Here is a 27094-nt window from a genome sequence, read left to right on the forward strand (position 1 = left end):
TCTAACAGCAAGCGGGCTGGTGAATACACATGTGGATTTCTAACCGACTTTTACCGGTTTTCTCACGATGTTTTCCTTTAGCATAAATAAATCAATGTTGCACGAACAGGTTTGAACCAGTTAACGTATATGTAACACTAGGCCATCTCTGATTTTAATTTTAACGACTAAAAAATTAGAAATTACTTTTTTATGTGTTTGGTCGAATGTTTCACAAATCAAATCAAAATAAACTTTATTCAAGTAGACATTTACAAGCACCATTGGAACGTCATTTTACAATTAAGTGAAGCTACCACCGGTTCGGAAAGTAGAGTCTACCGAGAAGAACCGGCAAGAAACTCAGTACTTACTCTTTTTCAATATTTAAAAAATACAACGTCAAGTTAATTAAATACAATTATTTAAATTAATATATCCTACTTGGAATTCAACAGGCTCTTTTATCATTTATAAAATCTTGTATCAGTTCAAGTTTGAAACAGAAATCCGTTAAATTGAATTTATTATTTATATTGTTTTTGCTGTAATTAGCTTTGTGTATATAATTACCAGAAAAAAAATACAATTTAATATAATATTTTCTTGTTACATTTTACCCACTTTGTGTCAATATTAAGTAATTCATAATGCGTTTGGTTTTCGCATTGTAACCACTAACCTACAGAAGTATTATAATAATTGTAACTCTCCTTATAGTCGGTTCACTTACATCTTCAATGTCAATTTGACTGCTTACTGTAACGATGTTCTTTTACCCTACTTACAGTAGAGTGGACTGGCAGAAATCGTCGTATAAGGAAAAAAAGCGTTATGGGACTATTTTCTCTCTTTCTTTCGTATGCGGTTTCATTTAAACTTGTTTTTCCTTATTGTTTTAATGCACATGGGATTTTTAATAACGATGTTATCCATTGTCATTGCATTTGTTATAAAGTTAGCGTTCTTACTTTATTCCATTGTCTTAGAAATATGAACTTCTTTATGTAGCTACATTTATAATAAACTCATATTTTGTTATTGTATCCGTTTTCATAAAAGTGTAATCGATTTTAAAACGTCATTAATATAGCTTTAAAAGATCACACAAGAGAGTTGTGCATAGAACGACAAAAGGAGATTTTTGTTATATGTAACATGTTACATATATAAAACATATAGTAAATAGATATTCTATTTCTTTGTACTGATGTATTTATCAATTGTATCTTTTATTTAATGAATAATGCATAGCGATGGCAACTTCGTTTTTGTCCCAAGAAAACTCTCGTTTTTTATCGTTTTTGAGAGTTCGAGTTGAATGTCCTTCGTACTGTTTTCTGTTCCTAAACTAGTTAAATATTTCAATTGAGGACTAATGTTTTGAATTTAGAATTTCAGTATTATAGGCTTGATTTATATGAGAATAGAAGTTTTTATTACGAATTTTATTTACGAGAATTAATTGCAGAAAAATCCTACTAAGAGGTATTGAAGAATGAGAATCACTTCGGATAATTTGCTTTGAAGTTTTTCCAATTCTCGTTTAAAGTCTGGGCGGTGGTCCATGTTGCGCAATCTTAATGGTTGAATGGAATTATCTCACAAATAACTCAGCGCAAATTCAGCTCATTCATTCTGAATTATCACTCATTTTAACTCGCTTTTCAATATTTATGAAGTCTTAAAATATTTTTTTCTCAAACAATAAATCGCCCAACATATTTTAATCGATTATCTACCGCCATAAATGTTTGGAAGGGTTGGTGAATGCGCTGAAATCAAACTTACTTAGCAGTCATTTAGAGTAAAGCATGTGGTCAACTAGCGGTTAATAATTTCAAGTTGAGTTTTGTGGTACATTTCGAATCATATTTGTTTCTAAACTATTTTGTCCAATCCGGTGATCCTTAAACAATCCTGTATTTTTCTAGACTAGGTTTATCGATACAAAACACCATCATATGCCTATTCCTATATATGCCTATATATAATATATTCTCTAACATTTCTCAAAAAATGGGCTGATTCATTCTAAAAGATATTTCAGAATCGTTTTAGAAACATAAGCGATTTATAATGTTAGTCGAACTATCATTCCAGTAAACATTATAAATTTCTCTTTTTGTCGGCTGGTGTCGGGAGAGTAGAATAGAGTAACGACTAAGAGTTTTTCTTTTCTAAGTGCTTCCATCAAACGAGCACTTAAGCGCCTTAATCGCCCGTATGGCGGCGAGGAACCAATCTAACGAATGTTGAATTTAAGTCTGCCAATATATTCATTTTATATAGCTCACATACTCGACCACCTTTAATTTGCGGATTCTATAATGAAGATGCGATTGTTTTTACTTACTGGTGTTTAAATATACGAAACATTCAAAGAGAGAGGTCTGTGAATATTTCGTATATTTAATGATACACGAGAGAGATACAGAATGGAAACGTTTCGTATGATGTAATTAAATAAAAAAACTACATTAACAGCTCGTAACTGAAAACGTGCTATCACTGATGTTTAATAAGGCTTTGTTAAATTAAGAAAACCATCATTAATATAATACATTTATAAATTAGGACCAAAATAAAAAATATGACCAAATCTTTAACGTGTTTTTTGTGATGGATTTTCAGTGTAACTTACTTATATATATACTAAATGTTGATAAGCTAGTTTATGTTCTAAGTTTTTAAAAACTATTCAGAGTACAGCTTAAGTTGTATTTCTAAACAAATCCAACTATTGGAAGCTTATAGTTACAGTTAGTCCATCTGTATCAAGGTTTCAATAAAAAAACGATATGGTTTTTCCATTCCCGGAGTAAAATATTGAGTAGTCTATATTTTCATAGTAATTTATTGTAAATTGAGTCGATCTTAATGTCAACGTGGGCGAATTCGGTGGACGTGTGTTGCTGAATTTGGTCTAACTGCGCATCATATAATAGTGTACAAACAGTTGTGTAAACAAAAACTCATTACTACCTCATTCTCCAAAGGGACGCCAAATCCGACACGACTGGGAAGAGTTTAGACGCAGGACGGCTTAGCGTACTACGAGTATACGTACTCTCGCTTCTCGGAAATAATTCGCTTAATTGCCGACTCCGGGCTGCTACTGGTAATTTATTGTCGGTAGGAGTCCGACTTGGTGTTCGGACACAGTGCCCTGGGACTGGCAGTATTACTGCTAAGTCAATAGAGTAACAAAGCTGATAGAAATCTAAGAAAATCCAATTTTATGTTATATCAAATATCTTCCATACTTTGTCGTAAATGTAGGTACTTTTTAATGCAATTGAAATATGTCGTATTATAAATACCATTATTAGTAAAGTGTTAGTAATAATAATACAGATTAAAAATATATTTTTATACTACTTTTAATTCAATTTCACATTTAATGTAATTATTCTTAGAAGATTTAATGTTTTCAATTAATCTAATTTAGATCATAGTAATACTATAAAAATTTAAGATTTTTAGTTTATTTCTTCACAGCATCCTGCTAAATTTCTAGAATTTAGGTCAACGACAAATACCCTATAGGCTTGGATTCCCAAAGGGAATCTTTGGGATATGTGACATATATGACCATATCTTTTGATAGTGTTGGCTTAGAGGATTGATTTAACGCTTTAAGAGGCCACTGACATCAGTATTTAGTATTAATTTCAATTTTATCGCGTTTCTAAGAAAAAAGAAAATTTCTTTTGGAGAAAAGAGACCTTAAAAAGGAGAAAAACCATCGACAAATATATTATTCATTCATTGTTAAAAAATATTAATCCTTATTAATATTAATCATATGGATACTATTTTAAACGTTGACTTTTACAATTTCTAATTAAGATAATATTATAAATATACCAAGATACATAAATAAATCTGTGAAAATTTACGCAAGGCTTGCTAATCGAAGGGCGAATACATCGATCGATTATTTATAATTATCTCATAACAAAATATGTCGGTGTGCCTATTTTACACGTAAAATTGAACACTGAGGCGTTAAAATAAAAGAATATCTTGATTATTTACATGTTCCTTGATGTACCTTGGGGCAGAGGAAATGGTTAATAGACCATTTCCTCTGCCCCAAGGTTGTCTGGAAGAGATCGCTCTTCAGCGATAAGGCCGCCTTTTGTGCCATGCTTTATTTTGTTATATTTATTTCCTGTGTGTTATACTTATCTTGGTGTACAATAAAGAATATTATTATTATTATTATCTAATAAGAAACATGTCTGTAATGGTATTGTATTCAGTATTGTCGTACAGCGAATGCATTCAAATGAATAAATTATAGTAAAATGGTTTCGTAGAAACTTTTAACAAATGAAATAATTAATAGTAAATAAAATATATAAAACAAACCTTCGACGAGTTAATTCTGTGAAAATGTTCTCGATTAACATATGTTTCAGTAGATTACTACAAAGCTGGTCATTTACTGGATTCCATAAGTATACATAATTACATACACGTAAATAATAAATCAACTACTTCATTGTATGCTCCCTTTATTCCCACTATGTAAAGAAATTTATTTTAAAATATTTAGAAAAGAGCCGAGGTGGCCCAGTTGTTAAAACGCTTGCATCTTTGAAGGTTTGAAGCCACAATCGTCATTGTGGCTTCAAACCAAAACAAGTACCACTGAATTTTCATTTGCTTAATTTGTGTTATAATTCATCTCGTGCTCGGCGGAAGAAAAATGTCGTGAGGAAACCTGCATGTGACTAATTTCAACGAAATTCTATATCCACCACCCTACATTGGAGGAAAGCAGCGTGGTGGAAAAAACTTGAAACCTTCTCCTTAAAGGGAGAGTAGGATTTAGCAGTGGGAAATTTACGTGTTGTTAATGTAAATGTAATGTGATTAAAAAAAAGCTTTACTCAATTAATATTTATGTGGATGTAGAGAGTTTTGTACAAGCCTGTCTGAATATTCAAACAACAATATTTTATATTGTTGTGTTCCCGTTTGAAGAGTCCAGTGTAATTACATGTATAAGTATGATATCTTAGATACCCAGGTTGGCAAAGCAAGCGCGATATAAGAACTGGTTATTATTTCTAAGTGCTAATCTTTATGCCCCGTAACCATTTGCCATAAGGTGGCTCATTTGTCCGCCTTTTATCATTTATAAAAAAAAAAAACGACTTCGCTAATAATGACAAAGACGAAAAGTGGCATTAAAGCAGATCAACATTATTGAAGCATTTCTTCATTAAGACGCAAATCCGATTCTCAAAAAGGAAATCGGCCCATCACCAGTGATAAAAAGACGAGAAATTCTACATGATTTAGCATTTAAATTAATATTTAATTTCAATTGAAAATTTATTTAAATAAGAGGTGAGAAATCGCTTCAGCTCACATCGAAATTGCTTACCGGCTCTCAATAGACAATTCAAAATACTCAGAACGTAATTACGTGTCTGTAATAACACTTAATAAAATAATAAAATATAATGATATCTTTTAGTTAAGAAATATAAAAATCTTCTGAAAACAACACAGACTTTGAAGAAATATTGGAACAAAAGATTGATAATTGATAAATTATTATGTTTAATGAGCGTTTGTTTCCTTAAGGATATTCCAACGCTAATGACTTCTTAGTTGATTGCACACCTTACACCCTCCGGATGTTTCAAATAGCGATAATGAATTTATTGTTATTATTTGAAAACAATTTTTGCAAAAAATTACCTGCATTTAAAAAAATCTGACTAATTTTCGTTCATGTTCTTTTCCGGTCCGAGGCAATTTCGAGGTGCGAGTAAATTTCTGAACCGGAAATTGATTTTTTACTATCATCATCGTAAGCAAATGTACTTACAATGTTATATAAAGATTATTGACTTTGTCTATTGATTTATTATTTTTGTTAAATGTTCACAAGTACAGTTTCTATGTTTGTATGTATGTATGTTTCCACGCAAAAACTTCCAGTTACGAATTCGATATACTTACTGTTGTATATTTATAATTCTCGAGCTTATGAGCTAAGTCCACGGGTTGCGGCAGTAAATATTTAATCATTTTTTCTATTTAAGAAATTGTATTAACAGGGTTAGTTAGATATTTGCCAGTGTATGCAAAACCGTCTATTCTGTACCTGGAGTCTCCCGAGCCCTGTCCTGGATTGCCTCACGGATCTTTATTTACTATCTCTGTTTTATATTCATATGTATTTATATATTCGCTTACGAATGCGCGCTCGTCCTCGCTAAATTAATGGTTCCGTTCGTTATAAAAACTATCGAACAAATATTTGTTCAGTTTCTTTTATTACAACGTCGATAACTAAACCTAGAGGGCTTCAAATTGAATCATTTTTAATTGTACTTTCAAAACTGGTTTATTCAAATTCGTACACATTTTTATTGCCGGTAAATGTCAGCTGAAATCGAATGTTATTATTGTTCTGTTTGTCATATTATTATAATTCTGTGACAGATATACTATTTGATAAAATTGTTAAATCGAATTTGGATTCCAGTATCGACTGTCGGGTACTGTGGAACTACTAACAATCAATTTATTATCTTGTACATGGTTTATTTTTTTTCTTTCCAATATACACTATACTTTAACTCTCGATTTATTACACACTTGAGATATGTTTGACAAAATACGTATGTATGTATTTTATCTCCAAAATGGCTATGGGAATTACTAAAATCACTTTTAATTCGGTATTTTCAAAAAGGAAGGTAGTAAAGATCTTGCTTATGTTATACTCCTCATTAAAACTATTCCATTTCCAATCCTTTCCCTCCCTCTCTTTCGTGCATCTTGTGATAAGCGATCGTCAATTACGACGATGCATTTTTAAGTTCGCGGAATGGCTGGGTTGAAGTGGGGTGAAAGATCTCTTTGAGAGCTTATCGTGTTCACTGTCTCCTCATTATTTTTTATATCACAATTATCATATAAACATAATGTTATAAATATCAAATAATATTTTTGGTATGTTAAATTATAATTTTAGGAGGAAAATCATATTTTATGTGCTAACGATCGAGCAAGTTAATTGACACGAAAGAGCAAATATGAAAAAAAAACATGGCTTACGAAGCTTCTTTAAGTGGGATAGGTAATCACTTGAAGACAAACGAGGGCCGAACGGTCGATAATCCGAGTACTTCGGAAGTTATTCATAAAGGAAAAATATTGGAAGCGACGCTCGGTTTAGTAAGACAAATTCGCAAAATTATTGGTATATTTGATAAGAATATTATCAAAATTTTTATACATGACCAAGCTGTGGACAGTGCTCCGTTAAAAAACCAACAGCGCATATAATGATGTGATTTTTATAAGAATCTATTAGTATATATTTGGACAAATTGTAATTTACATTCTAAATTATAGTAATAAATTTATAAAAAAGGTCCACCAGTCCAGTTATGTACCCGTGCGAAGCCAGGACGGGCTTTTAGTAACAAAATATTTTAACAAACCCACGACGAAATAAATTCGTGTAGCGTGCCGTAAAATGTGTTAGCATTGTAGGTACAGGATTATTGATCGCTTAGCGTGACACTGATTAAATTATAGAGTTGGTATGTATCTCATTATTCAAAATATAAACACAAATTGTATCTCATTGAAATAAAATTGTCTTTAAATAAAGCTATTACATTTGAAAGTAATGAAATCTTCATGAAACATAGCATCATTTTTCTAATGCATGACATACATATTGGCGACACACGAAAAAGTAATCAATGTTACTGTATATATTTTAACGAAATAACGTTAAAAACAAATGAAATGTGCTTTATTCCAGTAAGCTCACTAACATTTACAAGCACGTTTGGATCATCATTATACAAGATAAAATTAAATTTGAAGTTACCACCGGCTCGGAGTATAAATTTAACTTAGGAGAATCGGCTAGAAAATCTGTAATTATATTTTCCACCAATTAAATTACGTACGTTTGTTAATTAAATAATATCCATTACTTTGTAACGTTAATTTATTTAATTAATAATTAATTTTATTTGAAACTTTTCTATCAATGGCTACTAAAATATATTAAGTACTTATAATTATTATTTTGTTTACAAAGAGAAATTGGTGTTGTACTGATTTAGCCTTTAAATTTATCTGAATAATATTCACAAAACGTTTTCATAAAATGTATTTGAGTATTTTGTTGGAGAAAGATTTTTGCAATTTTGCATAATCGGGAAATCTGCTTTATGGATGGATAAAGACGTCGTTCCATTGCTCTTTGCTCAGAGAAAAGATTAAAATTCTTATGCAATTGTTTATTTTGTTGTCTTCATGACAACTGTGTTTAATTTATTACGCAAGTCATTTATTAAGACGCAACGATCCAAAGAAACATACTACTCCAGAAAGATTATAGAAGTATATGTTATTGTCTTTTAATAAATGTCGACGTGATTATTTATATAATATGTTCTTTATACTTTTATTCTTGGAATTAAATTTTCTCAAGGAGCGAGCATAAGTCAAAAGTGTTTTACACAGAAGAAGTTACGCAATCCAATTTGAATTTTGTAGCAAGAAACTGTTTTAATATAAGATGAGTACTTAATTTATTTTAGGTAATTGGAAAATAACTTTATAAAATACTTATTGAATTAAGCTTCCTATCTTAGTTTTCTTTAAGTTTCATTCGAATTAATGGGCTATATAATATTTAAATAAAAAATATTTTGCTTCATTCGAGTCGTCGCACAAAGACCCCTGACCTCATATGGAAATTTCATCCAGTGATAAAATGTCATAAATAAATTGACGAAGTCACTAATATCATAAAACACCCTGTAAATGTGGAGAGATATGGGTGGACAGTATTTGAGACCACGTGCCTATGTCTTTAAGGGTTTAGAGCTTATTTTTTTTACGTTACTATTTTCATCACCCCTTTCTGAAAATATTTCCTAAAATAATTCGTAATTGTATTTGTCACTAAGAATAGAGCAGAATACGAGCGCAAAATCCGTGAGTTATAACTTATTAAATTGATAGGATACACGTTTCAAATTGGCGTATCATATGGCATAAGTTGTTTTTCAAATTTGAAAAGTGAAATACGAAGTGAAATCTTAAACTCAGAATCGCACTACTGTTACTTATTCTATGGACAAAGGAAAATATGTAAATTTTATTGCGTTAAATATTGCAGATAGTGCTCTACTGTTAGTTACAAAAGAAAGTCCGAGACTTACTTTGTCTCTTGAAATGTTTGATCGACCGTGCTGTGACTGATCAAACAATATTTTAGCAGACTTCAAAAAGGGGTTTTTTCAAATGACCTGTACAAATGAAGTATATGTATGTATTTGTTCAAACATAATATATTAGTGCATATATTTTTCGTTTATGGATCCAACTTTGATGATTCGTTTTTTTAGTTGGATTTGTATATTTGTATTTCAATGTTATTTCCAAGTTTTGTAAGTCGGTTTTTCTTTGAACGAACTAATTTTTATTACAACTTGAGTGATACTTGCACTGAAATATAATTCAATGCAGATGTCGAGATTCAATTTCAATTGAAATTCAATTGGATTTATATTAATTGAAAAGATGTGTTAAATGAAACCACTACAATGGGATCGGCGTGAAAGGAAGGCTGCATTTAATCTCGCCTCCCAATAAAGGGAATTTTCTTTTACTTACCCTGCTTTTTAACTGAGATTTTTTTATATCAGGCTTCTTTAATCTTTCTTTCCCTCGATTGCGTATTTGTTTCTTTCGATTATCACGTTATCGTTAAAAAGCAGCACACGGAATTTATGTATGGGGTTTTATACATATTTTTTTTCTACATATTCAAATCGCTGACAAATTTTCAAGCTCTACAGTATATATTATTCTCGCATTATAATTTTTTCAGACTTAATGTCACTTTCTTAACCGAAATGCAAAAAATGCAAAACATTCGTGTTTAGCAGTCGAATTAGTGTAAGTACTGTTGATAGATTAATAGACATTCATATAATATTCATTATTTATTCGATCAATAGTACATGCATATATATCAAATAAAACACATTCATTAATAAGTGACACAATGTCTTACACATAAGGATTATTAGTATGACAATGTCATAAAAGTGATAAAATCCGTTACACTTTGGATCTCATTTAAAAACCTTATCTTCTTTTCTGAGAATATTATACCAATATGATTCCGTGTACTAAACCATCTTAGTAAATAAATTATAACTATAAAACTATATTGTAAGTATGTACAAAATGCGGTTGCAGCTAAGAAACGATCTGACCCAGATATGATATGGATAAAAGACATGATATTGATAAAAATATGGAAGTTTACAGATGATAAAAGTTATACATACAGACACAAACGTTTGATGTAAAAATTATATTTAATTAAAATATGATAAAATCGAATTTGTGATTGTCACGTTATCGCTCTTCAGATGATTCCGTTGACAATTGATATTGATGATGAGAATAGAAACTTGTCACTCTCTGCGTTCATTATTCTCAGATGACGTCAGTCGGCTGCGAGGCGTCGAACACTTGATCTTGATTGTACTAAGACTTTCTTAATATCGATGATGTAGTCTGCCATGAGCGACGCATGTTGTTAGCACCTCGCAGTCAATGGTGGCTATAAGAAGAAGAAACCAGACACATGTGTTTCTTCTTCATATAACCTCCCTCGAAAGCGAGGCTTTCACAATTGATTGATCGTTGATTTATAATATATTATAAATAGATGCCACTAACCTATTGACAATAGTTAAAAATAGTAACAAAAAAATACCAAGCTTCCGAAATATGCACAAACATCCGTTCTTCAATTCTTCAACCAACAAAACGCTTCACGATGTGTGTTGAGTGCCTTGCAGTCAATGGAGGTTATAAGAAGAAGAAACGCGCTATATTTGTTTCTTCTTCTAATAACCTCCTTCGAAAGCGAGGCATCGCTTTACTTGTTTCTCAGCTGTATTACGTCTCACATTCTAAAGAGTTCACTCTATCTGTAATTCTGTAAATGCCATATCTATGTTAATATAGTAAAAGTTGGTTTTATATTTATGAACATATATAAATAATAAATATTAAAATATCACAGTCAACTTGATATGTTTACCCTTATAGTCAAGTACATATCAGAATATAAGTCGACCGACGCGTTTTAATTATAGAAATCGTAGAAATATACATTACATGAAATATTTCTATGATTCGTAAATACAGTTAACATAGGAAATCAAACGTAGTTTGAATTTATATTGTATATGTTCAGCTAAAATATAATTAGTTAAATTAAATATTACAATAATATTTTAGGACAGTGTAAAGATGAGATTCTAATGTACTGTGTAGTGAACAAAAAGCAATCACTGACACCAACATAACGCCATCACGTCGCACGCCGATTAGTGCCTCACAGTCAAGGGAGGCCGTTTTAGAAGAAGAAATCAATCATATGCGTTTTTCCTTCTAATATAACCCCCCTCGACAAAGAGACTTTATCCATTCTTCATTTGTCGTACCGAATTATAGTAGGTCATGTAATTAAAATACTAATCAATTATAATGTTCTAAGAAAGGAATATATTATTTACCTGAAAATACTAATTAAAATAAGTAATAATTAATTATCAAGGTTCATCAAACATCTGTATTCAGTCTTAAAGTTTAGTATCATCTACAAAATTTTAAATGTATAATCAGTGTTATTCTTACAAAAAATTATTTCATCTTAAACATCTTCATAAAAAAGTATGATAATAAAATGGCAAATTTCACAAAATCCTATTGCATCATATTGCCGATACCTAGTCTGATTATCAGTCAGCCGTTGCGCTCTCATGAACTTAGGGCAGCCACAACTCTGCCTTCAAATATCTTACCAGCAAAACGCTACCACGACGCATATTGTTTAGCCACATGCAATCAACGGTGGCTATAAGAAGAAGAAACACGCTATATGTGTTTCTTCTTCTAATACCCTCCCTCGAAAGCGAGGCATCTTCGTGTGCTTGGTCCTGATTGAATTACCTCTCATACCTTTAAGGTTAACTTTATCTAGAATATGACATGCAAAATCATTGGTAATGTAATATAAATAGATAATATCATACAATATACAATAATTAAAAATGACACCAAAAAATATCCATAATCGCTGAGTATAGAATGAGTTGACCGACGAAATTTTCTGTACGAAGAACAGCCACGTTTTAATCTTCAACCAATAAAACGCCGTCACGAGATGTGTAGCACCTCGCAGTCGGAGAAGGCTATAAGAAGAAGGAACCCAACACATGTATCTTCTTCTAATAACCTTCCTCGAAAGCGAGATATCTTCAATTGCTTTTCTTGACTGTATTATTAACATGATTTAAAATATTAAAATTCACAATTAGTTGTAATCTAATTAATTGACAATAATTGAAAATGATAACATGAACTGCCAAGGTTTCGAAGCATGTCCATACACCGTTCTTGAACGGAGAACAGCCACGCCTCCACTTTCAACCAACAAAAGGCCGTCACGAGGTCTGTTGAGCACTTCGCAGTCAACGGTGGCTATAAGAAGAAGAAACAAGCCACATGTGTTTCATCTTCTCATAACCTTACTCGAAAGCAAGGCGCTTGATGTGTCTCTTGGCTATATTCCGTCTCGAATTCTTAAAGTCCATCTGCAATGCTATAAATGCTATGTCATGCTATGCCATGTTAATCTGGAAAAAGTAGGTACAATTTTTTTGCAGGATAATAATTAAAACAATAAAATAGCAAAATAGGAAAGTCTAAAACAAGGCTACTTAAGTTAATGTCGTTTAGAGGAATTTAAGTTAATTATTTATTAATAATTTAAAACATATATTAGATTCAATATTTCACCCAAAATAGGATTATATGAATAGTTTAAACAAATATTAAAAATAAAAAACATGGTAAATATCCCGAAATTAATAACTTTAATAATTAAAAAGTAAGTTTGAAATAGGTATAATCCGAGAGATCGAGATGATAGGAGGAATCTTGTGTACTCGTATTTGTAACAAAGTTTCTTCTCAAATCTTCGAATCAGTATTACTTCATCACGAGGCTTGCTGTTTATCTCCTCGTCTTCAAGGGAGGCTATAAGAAGAAGAAACCAGCCACATGTGTTTCCTCTTCTAATAACCTCCCTCGAAAACAGGGAATCGTCGATCGATTGATTGGGACTGAATCCTGTATACCTATTTAAAATTTCAAAGGTAAAATCAATTTTAATCTTACAAAAGGAGACACCAGTGTATAAAACATATCAATTAAAAATAATAATAATAAATACCAAAGTTCACAAAATATGTCCATATAATTATTACCAATCACCAGAAAAATGAAATGAGTGGTAAACAGTTCTCCCCTCACATATCCCACTATCACAACGCCATCACAATATGTGTTTAGCGCCTTGCATTCAAGTGAGGCTAAAAGGAGAAGAAACCGGCCATATATGTGTCTTCCCCTAATAACCTCCCTCAAAAGCGAGGCATCCACCATAGAGCTTGATCTTGACTCCGCCTCGAAATAATTATCTAAAAAAACAGGTACTATTATCAGTTACCTAAACATATTAAAATTAGCAAAAATAAACGATGTAACATAATTAGAGATAACATAATACATTAGGTAGAGAGAACATGAGACAAATTTTTATGAACACCAACATAACGCCATCGTGATATATGTTGAGCGTCTCGAAATCCAGATAGGCCGTAATAGAAGAACAAACTTGGCACTCTGTGTTTCTTCTTCTTTTCTGACCTCCCTTTATAACGAGGCATGAAAGATCCGTGTGATCTTATAAATACTTCGTCCCACATTTTACATGTTTAGTTGCAAACACATCAGGTTCTGAAAGACTACAATTTGTATTAAGATTAAAAGCTAACCAAAGAGACAAAATTTTGCCGACGCCGACCGAAATTTTGTTGAACGAAGAGCAGCAACACCTCCAAAGCAAAACACCAAAATACCAGCAATATGGCGGATGTTGTGTAACTTGTCAATTTTTTCGTTCGTTCTTCAAATTCACCCTCACTCCATAGCGAGGCATCTTCCACTGCTCGATTTTGGTCTCCATCCACTCTGTGAAACTACGTCACACGTTTTAGCAGTATAGCAGCTACACTTTTTAATAAAAAACAAGCTTTCGTTAAATATGTATTCTTGTACGCCAGTAATTTCTTCGGAACATTGTCTATTTAATGGGCGAATATTTACACTATAAATTTAATTTATCATTGACGCTGATACGGAATACATGCTGTAATAAATAAAATACCTACATGATGTAATCTTTTTTTTTCACTACTTAATTTAATGAAATTACACACATACAAGACACATTAAATACCTAAGTACTACACATTAAGTCTACGTGAATGTAGAATTTAACACGCTATTGTCATGTTTTGAAAACCGTGGAAATGGCGCTACGAAGCTTTGCGGCTACGTAAATAAAATAAAACAAACGAAACACAAGCCCGGGGCAACATGCTTTTGACATGCAATACATTCCTCCATTGGTTTTTGTTAGTTGTAAAATTTAATATTTTTAAAACACCGAATATTTTCAAAACATATCATATATAAGGGTGTCTAAATTCGTTCTCAATTAATTAATTTTCAAGGTGCCGGGAAGGATATCCTCGCTCTTCCTATATTATTCAGGCTCGGTTCACATCATAAGACCATGCTTTAGATTCAATATACATAGTACCTTGTGATGTTCCCTCATTCTAAATAATATATCTACCTCTATATTATTCAGACTATATGCATAAGTTTACATAAATTCCGAGGTAGAGTTTATGGTTGAGGTATAAATTAACTAGCTATTTAGCCTAACGTTTATTGTAATGCCTTTGTAATTCTTTTTTAGAAATGTTGTCATGAGAACTTCTTTTTTTTTGCGTTACCTATGTCACGTTGATGACCAATTTAATTAGATCTCGTTAATCAAGTATTAGATGTTGCTAGGATGCTCCTAGAGTTCTACTTAATAGCTGTTAATAATAATAAACAATACTAAAACAAGTAGGATAAAAGTCCCAAAGAAAGTATTATATATAACTATAAAAACATTTTAATGAATCAAATGATAGACAGTTTAAAACGATGGACACCTACAATACGAACGGAAACATATTTTGTCTATGTATAAGAAAAGTTAAAAAGACGTTTCTCATGTATAATTGTCTGAATCAAAATGTCAAATATTTTCTCCGTATAAAAAAATATACTCATTAACTGTTTTCCCATCTCCAAGGTTCAAGCGAAATCGAGGGGACATATTTCGAACGAAAAAATTAAAACGAGACTCGCTTCATTTCCTCCATATCGGCGAGTTTTCGTGAAAATTCCGTTGGAGATAAGGAAAATTGCCCAAAATCAGTTACCAATTTAAAAAAAGCAACTCTACCTAATAAACTTTACTTATACATAAATTATTAGACTACGTGTTTTTTTTAATTAATCTACGTACTATATATTTTAAATGAATAATTAATTCGTCATATGGCTTCATCATTAAAATGCAAAGTTGGTTTTGAGAACTCTTGTGAAAAGCTCACTCTGAAGCATCGTCAATAGACTGCTTTTTAACGAGCCGTCACATTTATCGTTAGAAAATATGTCGCCAAATTTGTTAACCTGAATCATTAATATGAGGCGTGAAAAATATTTATGAATTTAATATAAAGAGACTTTTAATTAATTGCGTTGCGCTAATATACGCTCGTACTTTTAAATAAACATCATGCTATTAATTAGTAACTACTATCATAAAAACACACAAATCGATAGCGATATTAAAAATTAAATTTTCAAGATACTTTAAAATCAATATTCCACGTCTCTGCCGTTAGGTATGCCTTAATATAAAGGATCTTCGTCTTTCATTCTAATTTTGCAATAAACTAGGCAACAATAGGCGGGCCAGTACCGCCGCATCATTTCGCAGGAACAAATCCTCATTATGCGGCACTTTTCATTTGCGGCTTTACTAAGGTTTTGACCGAATTCCCAGAGGATTTTAGTCTACGCAGCTTTTGTGAATTTTCTGGGCGTTATTATCTATCAAAAATATTACGTATTGAATTGAATTATACGAATTATACTCTAGAATAAGGGTTGTTTATTTTGACATAGTTGTTTTATTTTGTATTTTTATTTAATAGTACTGAAAAGCGATTTTTTGTTTAATTTTAACAACTATTTTGTGCCTATCTAAGGCATAGTATATTTTGAAGTTCATTTAGGCATCGCTAAGTGTAGCATTTAAATATGAGTTTACAAAAATTTTAATATACTACTAAATTTCTCTTTGTTTCTGGTCATATATCCCCATCAGTCCTGGTATCAACATCAAATTTTAGCCTGTAAAAAATCTTAGAATTTTATTATCAAAAATCTCTTAGTATGAGTGTCAAGAACGTTTTGTTTCTATTCTTGTGACTCAGCAATTCGGAAAACATATCGAGCCGCTGATCGAACACCTGAGCTACTGTTGGGGTCAGAGAGTCGTATCAGATTGATTCGTTAAATTATAAGATTGGGCGAAAAGGCACTTGTGTCGGTTTACAGTTCACACACTTGTACACTTCAATATTCTATGTGCAATTGGTTAGTCTGTCTTGAAGATAGCGGCGAGGATCGGCTTTGAATACATTTCTAAAAACATTGTCATTTATAATGTAATCAAATACATACTAACTCTGATACAAGTGTTTTGAAACATACATAAGTCGAACTGACAATTAATTGATTTAACAGCTAACGACAAAAACATGACAAGCTAATTGCATTGGGCATAGTAATTAATACAGATTGTCAGATTTAACAGTTTCAATTTTCGGGATGAAAGCTCAAAGCAATTAACTCGTGATTTGCATTACACGAGCATATATGCCGTATCACAGTACTACTTGAATAAATGTTGTTGCTTAATAATATATCTTTGTACTGTATTCGAGGACCATTTTATCAAGAATTGAGGGTGAGAACTTCGTTTGCATACGTTTAACAATCAAATGTATGTTATAGTCGAAACTAATTATTTTAATAAAACAGAAATAAACATTTATTTAAGAGCATATTGTGCTACGTACGTGTCCTTGGAAGCTCCTACTCCAAATTAACAAGAATATTATGTTTGCACTTCAATTTAAATTAACCTAATTTTTAATAAAAATATATTAATATAATTTTCCTATTTAATAATATAATCAATTCATATGTACAAAATGCTTTTACAATTTTCTTAATACTTAAATTTTAGTTACGGCCCAAAGAGACAAAGTGTTTATAAAATAAAAGTATGAGTTTAATTAAGTATGGCTTAGAAAACAATGTACATCAAAATGCGCTTAAATATGGGTGAAACTTCTTCTTTTGACGAGAAGGTTTGAAAGCATTTACCACGCTGGCCCAGATACTACGATAATTTAAGATTTATCTGAAAATGCTTAAGTTTTTCATAAATTAAGTAAATATTATTTTGTTCCATATCCATTCTTAAAGAAATATTTTTTAAAGAATATTAAAGAACGGAGATTATAATATTTTGGTTCATAATAATATTATACTAATTAGATGTGGTTATATTTTTTGTGTTCCTCAGTCGAAAATAAATTTAGATTACTAGTCTGAAGCTTAAATTTGGATAAATAAATAAATAAATATGAGACAACATCACATACATTACTCTGGTCCCAATGTAAGTAGCTGAAGCACTTGTGTTATGGAAATCAGAAGTAACGATGGTACCACAAACACCCAGACCCAAGACAACATAGAAAACTAATGGTAATCTACATCGACTCGGCCGGGAATCGAACTCGGGACCTCGGAGTGGCGTACCCATGAAAACCGGTGTACACACCACTCGACCATGAAGATCGATATGTGCATGACAAACTGTACAGTAACAATGATTGTCAATTTGGACAATTGTAACCGCGCAGTATACGTTGTCCCATCTGTAGTCCAAGTTACGGTCCGCAATTTCCGCCCTAGTTGCTAACAACTCATATCTCCGGAAACACACTTGTGACTAATTTCCCACCTACCAAGTGCCTCTCCAGATTTCCACGAAGAATTGTTGTACTCGAAAATTAACTTATACTAAAACGGTAATAGGTTAGATTATGTTTATTGAAGCGCTCTTCTACAGGAACTATTTCATATACAAAAATAACGAAGATAACCTAACATAATCCTATAATAAATCTTCGAAACAATATAGTAAAGGCTAATAGTGACATATATGGTACCACAGACACATAAGTTCGCCATGGCCTGAGGGGAATCTTCTAAAGGTACTTGGATCCTTCGGGGAGCCGCGTTTTTTAGTTTTTTTTTACCCACCGAAACGCCTGCGGTGGGCGACCTTGACACAGATACGAGAGGCTGCGGGCTTTGAATACGTATGCGCTATCCCTCCTGTGCCGTACGCGAGAGAAAAGCCGCGATACCTCGAAGGGAAGCCATAATACACACCAATTAAAAGAAAAAGAAAAGAAGTCATTCATAATAAAATTATATGTAGATCGCGCTCAGTGTACCTTAATTTCTCTCTTCTGTTATATTCCGTTTAATTTTTTGAATTCACTTACAATAATACTTAATTACAGTAATAACTTGAATCCACTTATTTTTAAATAAAAATGTTTTTTAAAATTATATTGATTCACCGTGATACGTGATAGTTCAGAAAAGGAATACATTGTATCTAATAACGTTTAAACCTATTAAACTAGCCAATTATGTTACGTGTTATCATTTAAACTCTCAGATTAAGGTACGGAAAAAAAACTTACTTTGTACGAAAAAAAACTAAATTTCAACTTTTTTGGCACTGTCTCTCACTTGGCTTTCTGTCAGATTTATGTATTTGTAACTAGGCCAAAAGTATTCGTATCAGAATACATAAAACGATGTTTGTATTGTAATGTCTGTGATTTTGATAACGTATAATTTAAAAAAAAAAATGAAATATCAAAGAATAAGATATTCGTAGACTAAGACACTATGAATATTTTTAATTTATATTTATTTTCTTCTTCGTTTATCCACAGAAACATAATTACACCAAAACCTTTCCTTAATATGCTTAATTAAATTTCTTTTGAAATAAAATCGAAAAAGAAAAATGATTTTCTATTTTCGATAATTAATTCTCGTTACGTTCGTCCTTGAGGTAATTTAACTTGCTATGGGCAATAAACAAAATCTCGAACAAAAGGATAATCTGCAAAGTTTAAAAATAAATAATAATTTAAATACTTTTAACACTTAAACAGGTTGCGAGATATTTATTTAATTATTTATATGTATATTCGAGAAATGTAAATAAAAATGGTGTGTGGGTTTGTTATGAGTTATTAGTAGTATATATTCTTATTAGTATTATAGTATGTAGTCAAATATCTCTTATATATTATATATTATCTTATCGTCTTTATTTACATATATTAGTTAAATTCAGAAAATAAAAAATGTGACGCTCATTTTTGTATCGGTCATGGACAACATATCAAATATTTATAAAACATACAAATAAATAAAATACAATAATATTAAGCAACAATTTTTTTTTTATTTTTTTATTGGAAACTAAATAATAAATACTATGTAAATATAAGCTAGATAGAGTACAGTTATGTATTTCAGTTTACATTTGAGTCGGTATTATTTTCATTTCGTTTTTGAAAAATGGTGCCTAACACTCCGTTTAGAAGTTACCGCTCATCAGTTACAGACTGCGAAATATCAATAATATTTTTTAATTTTTGGATAGACTGATGATTGTTACTTTATCTCGCCAAAAGTGCTTTTTCAATAAAGCCTAATAACTTGGGCGAAGTCGCGGGAAAACTTAGTATGATTACATGAATATATAAAATGACTAGAAGTCGCCCGCGGCTTCACTTGCGTTTAATGTGTTGGATGTCATGTGTTAGGGAAAAAAAGTAGCCTATTTCCTTTCTTAGGTTTAAGTTTGCTTCATATCTATTTCATCAAATTCGGTACAGGTTTTGGTCGTGAAAGAGCGGCAGACAGATCGATAGATAGTTACTTTTACATTAATAGTATTAATATAGATTATATATATATATATATATATATATATATATATATATATATATATATATATGTTACTGTGTCAAACTACATGGAACATATAATATTCTATAAATAGTTGTCAAACAGGTATTAAAACCGAAGTTTGAGGTAACTGGTTGAATTTTTTATGCATCTTAGTATAGAGTTTTCAAATATCAACCCTTCACTTGTAGTCTACCTATTTTCGTTAGTCTTGCAAGTAGCTAAGAAAGTTAAATACAATTGTATGTAAAATTTCATGCACAGCATTTTCTATTTGACCGTTTTTAATATAATATCATTTCAACATTTTGCCACACAAGGGAATTTAAACATTATTTGCTTATCGAAAATTCAGCCAGTTAGCTGTTAGCTTAAACTAAATTTATAAAGACCTGTAAAGTTTGGATTCATACGTCACATACGTTTTAGACACATACGTCTAATTATAGACTTACGAGTTATACAACATATAAACACGATAAGAGCAAATAATGAGCTGCTTACCTTTGTAGGGCACGTAAAGTTTGGTGTAAAAATATTTTACATTGTTTATTTAAATAGTGAGAACGAATACTATTTTTAAATTGTCAATATTTGTGTGTAAGAAATATGTTTCGGACTGGAATAGCTCAAAATGGGATAATCCGCTGCACAGACGTCAGCGCTTTCTAGCGCACAGCGCTTCATGCCATATTATTTAATCCGGTCTAGTGGTGAACTGAAATTCATTTCGCTTTTTATGTTTACTCCATTCGCTGCAGCTGGTTTTAAGCTGTATTCAGTAAATTACATTTTTCACAACTCACATTTACTTTTCGGGTATTGGTGTAAACTCTAAAAGGTACATTCAAAATATAAATTTAAACTTCAACACAACAAATCGTATGTTTTTTTCATTTCGAATTCCATTGGAAAAAAGGCCAGCGATGTGCACTACGGCTTTCGCGTAGTTCCGTCAATTTAACGATTGATTTGTCTTCGTTCGATACTTTTGTGACCTGCCTAGTACACCTCTGCATAGAGCCAAAAATTGAGACGGTCTTTAGGGTTGCGGATGGCTTCGGCAAAACGGCTACGGCGCAAGGTCGATGCCCGCATCGATCGCCGGCGACAAATGCGCGCCAGTGCGGGACCGCACACGCCGCGCAACAGGCCCGATCTAACCTCCGCTGTGTATAGTAAAAACACTCGGTTCAGTTTTAAAGAGGGCGTCCGAGGGCGCAGACGGCGCCCCGAACGTCGCGATCGCGCCCGTAGAGTGCGCCGACGGCGACTGACCGGCTTCCAAACACCAATAACTGTGATAACAAACACCAACAAAATTTTTAGGTAGACTTTAAAGCGACGTTCGTTTCATTGCAGGCTGAATCGGCTTCCGTCTCGGCGTATGTTGTTTGTTTTGCGCCTGTGGCCATGGGTGTGGTTCAATGGCACTTACGTTAACGTGTCTATCGGGGTGCACGGGGGGCGACCACGTGATGTATTACTCCGGCAATACGACGCCCACCCCCGCGGGAGTGCCGGTGCATCGTTTCAATTTTGCGCGTTGCATCTTGCATCTAAAACTTTAAGCGTGATATTTCAATGAACGATCTCGCAACGGACAACAAGCGAAAATAGTTCTTAATACAGAGTAATATGCCACTTTCCTGAAGTTTACATGCACCGTTTCATTATTCAAGTATTACCGAAAACATAATTTATTTTGCGAACTGCACTTGATATCTCGATTTGATATCATATCTAACAGATACTGAGTCCAATTTTCTTTGTCGCTGAACAGAGTGTTCATGGATTTCATTCATGTTTCCGAGTAGTACAACGAATTTTATACATTTATGTTTTTGCCAGTGCGTCTATTTAACTTTATGGGTTTTCTTGGAAATCGTTGACAATCCATTAATTTGATGTATATCGAATCGTCTATTCCTTGACAAATGCATATTTTTTATTTAAATTGTAGAAACAGTGACGGTCAAATCGGAGATTGTCTTCTGGATTTTGGTATGTAACACTATTTATAAAATTGTATCGCTTAGTGCTGCAAAAGAACAAATCATTGTCTTATAAATACTGAAGTATAATATTAATCCTATCAATGTTAAACGAGTTATATAGTATTATCATAAATGGTAAAACATGGTTTTGCCTACGTAGAGATTTATAGGGGTAATAAACTAAGTACGTGCCGGTTTTTAAGCTGTCTCAAGCATTGCGCGGTTAAAAATCAATATAATACGTATATAATCGATATTCATAGTCCTTTTCCATGCTTATAGTATTATTAGAAATCATGTATTGTATATAAAAATACATGACATTGCCAGATTATCCCATCGTATTTATGCGTATGTAACCAATATAAATTAATGAAATGCAACGTACGCAAATATTAATCTTTAATTATAAATAGGGGTTCTTTAAAAGCTTCGCGTAAAACACCTATACCGAATAAAATGAACTTATTTCCCCATATTTCATATCTCGCTTTTCGAGCGAACTCTGATGCACTTTCAGTTCGCATATAAGCTAATCAGAAATAGTGTTATTCGTGAAAAATATTATATGTACGTTTCAAATGTATATAACGATTTCCATGAAAAGATACGCCATTTATATTATCGTGTTATATTTTTTCGTAATTAAAAGTTATGTCACTAAATATAATTGGCGTACGAAATTCATGTATTCTTTTCAGTTTGGTTGGATTTTTAAATATTCTGGTTATTATTTGCACTTGGACTAATGATATTGAGTTGTATAAAGTGACGGATCAGTATTGTCACACATGTTATGTCATGATTAGTAAGGCAAAATTGTAATAATTGCAACACGTACTGACTATATACTATAATATAATATATTTAATTTTGTAGCGTAATCTTTCTAAGATAACAGTGAAACACGTCATTGCTGTATATATAAATAACACAATCAATAGCTAACCCAATGGTTTTGATTTACAAATATAAATAAATTGCAGATTTGCATTTCGGATTATTTTTAGTAATCGTTAATAAGGCTACTTATAAGTTATAAGACTTTTTGGGGTGGGGCAAAGTTGTATAAAGTTCGGGGACATTGGCTAAAGGCTAAAGTTAATTAATTCTCGTATTACAAGAATACAAAATAGTTCTTTTTTTAAACAATATATTTTTTTAATGGAACTGTAAAACAATGTAAAGAAAAAAGGATTTATGGAATCCAGTTACACATGTGTATGTAACTAATCGGATAAACCGATTTCAATGATGGTTTAAAATGTATTTAAAATTGTCCTTGGATGGCTTAGAATAGACCTGATTGTTGCTTTTGCATTTGGGTAGTAAATCAATTTCTCATTTTACTCGAAAGAAGGCGGGACGGGCAGCTAGTTATTCATATAAATCGTATTTTTAAATACTTGACTTTTTTATATTAAAACATATATTGGAAATAAATTTTGCCAAAGGCTTATTTTATCAATAATCTGATCCTTAAGGTCAGAAGAAGGTAACATTAGAAAAATGATTTCCTATAAGTAAATGTTCTGTTTTTGAATTTGATGTAAAATGAAATTAATTCTGTATCTTAATTCATATCTATTAATATACTTATTTATCTTAAGCTTCGCTTTATCGCAAAGTGTAGGTAGGTCAAGATATTATGGTGATCGATTGGTTTAAATAACTGAGATCCAGTGTTTTTTCACTAACATTAACATGATGTTAATTAATATTTAATATTATTTATGCTTCTTTAAAAACATGCATTAAAAGGAATATAAAAACGATTACATACATAAATAAATATAAGTAGTGTTTGTTTTGAGACACGTTAAACGAAGTATAGCTTTACTGTCGTTATAAATAAAATTCTCTAGTAGATCTCAGAAACTGTCATAACTCATTTTACTTTTCAGTAAAGATCGATTAGGTTACATATAATTATAACATGATCTATTCTAGAAATTATATAAATAGATTATATATTCTTTATACTTGATATTGATCATGTAATATTTTCGGTTTAATAATTCAATTTTGGAGAACGATCGTTAGTTTTTCGTTTTGTTTTCATCGAAGGAATAATATGCGAAGTAAAAAGTATTTAATACATTTAAAACGCTATGATGCACTTTATTTACCCCATCCTTTAGCGAAAATTAGTCCGGTAATAACAGGAACGCATTTTTTTTTCTAAATTTTATTTTTATAATCTTGAATTATTTAAAATTAGGACATAGATTATTTAAAAATCAAAATTATAAATAGCTACTGAACAATTCATGACCGCGTGGAATTGTGGCAGGAATGCTAGCAGAATTTTCTCGTTAAATCGCAATCCTCTAGGCGAAAAATGAACGAGCCCTCCCGACACGAGTAAAGGCAATAAGGCTGGGTATTACGTCTGTTAGACTTTTTATTTCCAATATTATTCCCAAGCAAAAATCCTTAACTAGAAAGGATATTATAATTTAAAATATAAGATGAATATTTGTTAATTCCGCTGCAGCATTTACTGTCGCGGTTTCTGTGTTTAAGGTTATCGTTGTCAAGACGAGATATCGACTATAATATTTAAAGTATTTGTTTTACTAATAGTAATAATATCATTAGAACGCTCAGTTTAATAGTAAGATTTTATCACTACAATTTACTTCTTTATAACATATCTATTTAATATATACTCTTCGGACGCTACGAGTAATCTAAATGGAAATGAAAAGATCCCTTCAAGATTGCTTAAAATAAAAATAAATACATTTCTATTAACAATCGCTGAAAAGAGAAACCCGTTGAATTTATTTTGACGGTGTTTCATTGGGCTAAGTATTTTTTTTTTTCGAGGCGATATTATAACTTTTTAATCAATGAGTAAATGTACTACTTGTTTACATTATGAGATACGATATTAGAAGTATTATATATTATACCCTTATATTACTATGCCCGCGATCTTGTATGCGTTTGAATTGAACAAAAAAACATGTTATTGTAGTCTAAGTTAAGCCTCATAATGTGAGTTGTCTGCCAGGTAAAGTCCCGTCAAAATCGGTCCAGCCGTTCCAGAGACGGCATTAGCCAGAACGAAGAGACCGACAGATAGACAAAAGTTTAAATTTTATTTTGGTATATGTGCCTTGTGTACATATGCGTTGAGTATAAAAGAGCTATTTTAATATTACAAATATATAGATACATTATCTATACATATAATATAATCGGAGTATCTATGGTTTTCTAGCTAAATCACGGGCCAATAATGTCAAATAATACAGACATTCATTAAATTTGTTATCAATGTAATTCGAGCTTTTACGTAGAGATTATTAAACAAGGAATTTGAAAGATAAAGTCACTTTAATTAAACTATGAAGTTGTCAGATACGAACAGGCAGACATGCCCTAATCCGTTATTAGTGTCACGTCTGAGGTTGGGTAGAATTTAAATGTTAAATTTGAAGTATGAACGTAACAGAGCCATGATATGATGCGACAGACAAGGATGCTTAAAATTTCAGAAATTCGATTCATCTTATCGTAGTAGTATATTTCATTGATTAAATACTGGTATCTTAGACATTACTCAATAAAGATTTTTACAGTGTTTTTTCACTAACATTAACATGATGTTAATTAATATTTAATATTATTTATGCTTCTTTAAAAACATGCATTAAAAGGTTAAGATTAAGTTAAGATTCATTTTAGTTAATTTTTTGTTGTTGTTGTTTATTCTTTTTAACCACATTTTTTTTACTACAGGCACATATGCATCGTAGTTCCCAAGGTTGGTGGCACATTGATGATGTAAGGAATAGTTAATATTTCTTACAGCTTCATTGTCTATGAGTGGCGGTGATCAATAACCTAACCTAAAAAAAATAGGAGCATAATATCGACAATAATTCGTAACATTTGAGCCGTAGTGCTATTTTATTATTTACTTGTTTTTTAAGTTACAAACATTGCACCTACTTATTAATAGTATAAGTAAAAACAATCCCTGGTTTGTAAAATAGGATACCCTGACATGAGAGGATCCTTTAAACGAAACTGACTCGAACTAACGTAAACTAAACTATTAATTCTCATTAAGCCAACGCTACGACAGATGCTCTATGAACTTTATAATCATATTTCGACGTTCATCCGTTCATTAGCACTTTTATCTTCTTTTATGTTTTATTTCTTTATTGTGAAAAGCGAGCATCATGTATTTGCAATGAAAAAATCTAGATTAACCGCCTTTTTCCGAGTCTTTTTTTACTTATTTTGCACTTTCTTTTTAAATAAATGCACGCCTTTAATTGAGTCCATAGCTTCTACATTAAGTAAAAGAGCCGGGAATTTTCTTTTGAAGAAATTACTTAATTGAAAGCAATGACTGATCTCAATTTCAAGTGATCTATGCGCACTCTATTTCTTGACCTACATGTCGACATATGAGGCTTAAGATTAATGGACTTCTTTAGGTTTGAGAGTTTTAATTAATTAAAAGCTAAACGAAGTTTTTCTCTATACACAACTAGAAATAAATCGACCTTATTAATAGTCTAGTGATAGTTTATGATTCATACTAATATTTTTTACAAGGATTTAAATCTATATACATTAATTTACGAAATTTAAATATTTAATATGAAAAAATAGCATGTCTATTTTAATGAAAAAAAAAAAAAAAACAAAATTTCAAATAAAGTTACGTATTTAGTACTTAATGTCTTAAAAGAGACCAAAATTCACCAGAACAAAACGAAAGTTGAGAGTTTTGCAATAGGTACCTACATTGCATATTTAAAAGTATGCTCACTTTTTTTGCACCCGTTAAAAGAGGGACAAACTCCCAAAACTTCTGAATGTTGAAAAATACGTCACTATTAACCTAAAAACCTTCAGGCTCACATTACGAATACTTTTAGACGAGGCACTGGAATAAAAATGTAATATCTTCGTTTTAAATTTCGAAAAATATTTCACGACATTTT

At 31.4% G+C, this 27094-nt stretch overlaps 1 protein-coding gene across 16 annotated transcripts in view; it reads left to right on the top strand.

Moving 5' to 3' along the window:
* The window catches only part of LOC124543059 (coiled-coil domain-containing protein AGAP005037), a 199338-nt gene that overhangs the window by 12526 nt on the left and 159718 nt on the right, over nt 1-27094 (top strand). Inside the window, exon 1 of one of the 16 annotated variants that reach the window (XM_047121089.1) lies at nt 21321-21453. The exons of 14 other annotated variants lie outside the window; for them this stretch is intronic. The gene's annotated coding sequence lies outside the window, so the exon portion shown is untranslated. Of the gene's footprint in view, nt 1-21320; nt 21454-21929; nt 22129-27094 lie in introns of those variants that run through there. One more of the 16 variants, XM_047121090.1, reaches the window with a different exon arrangement.

The sequence above is a fragment of the Vanessa cardui genome, chromosome Z, assembly GCF_905220365.1.
Source record: "Vanessa cardui chromosome Z, ilVanCard2.1, whole genome shotgun sequence".
Classification (NCBI taxonomy): domain Eukaryota; kingdom Metazoa; phylum Arthropoda; class Insecta; order Lepidoptera; family Nymphalidae; genus Vanessa; species Vanessa cardui.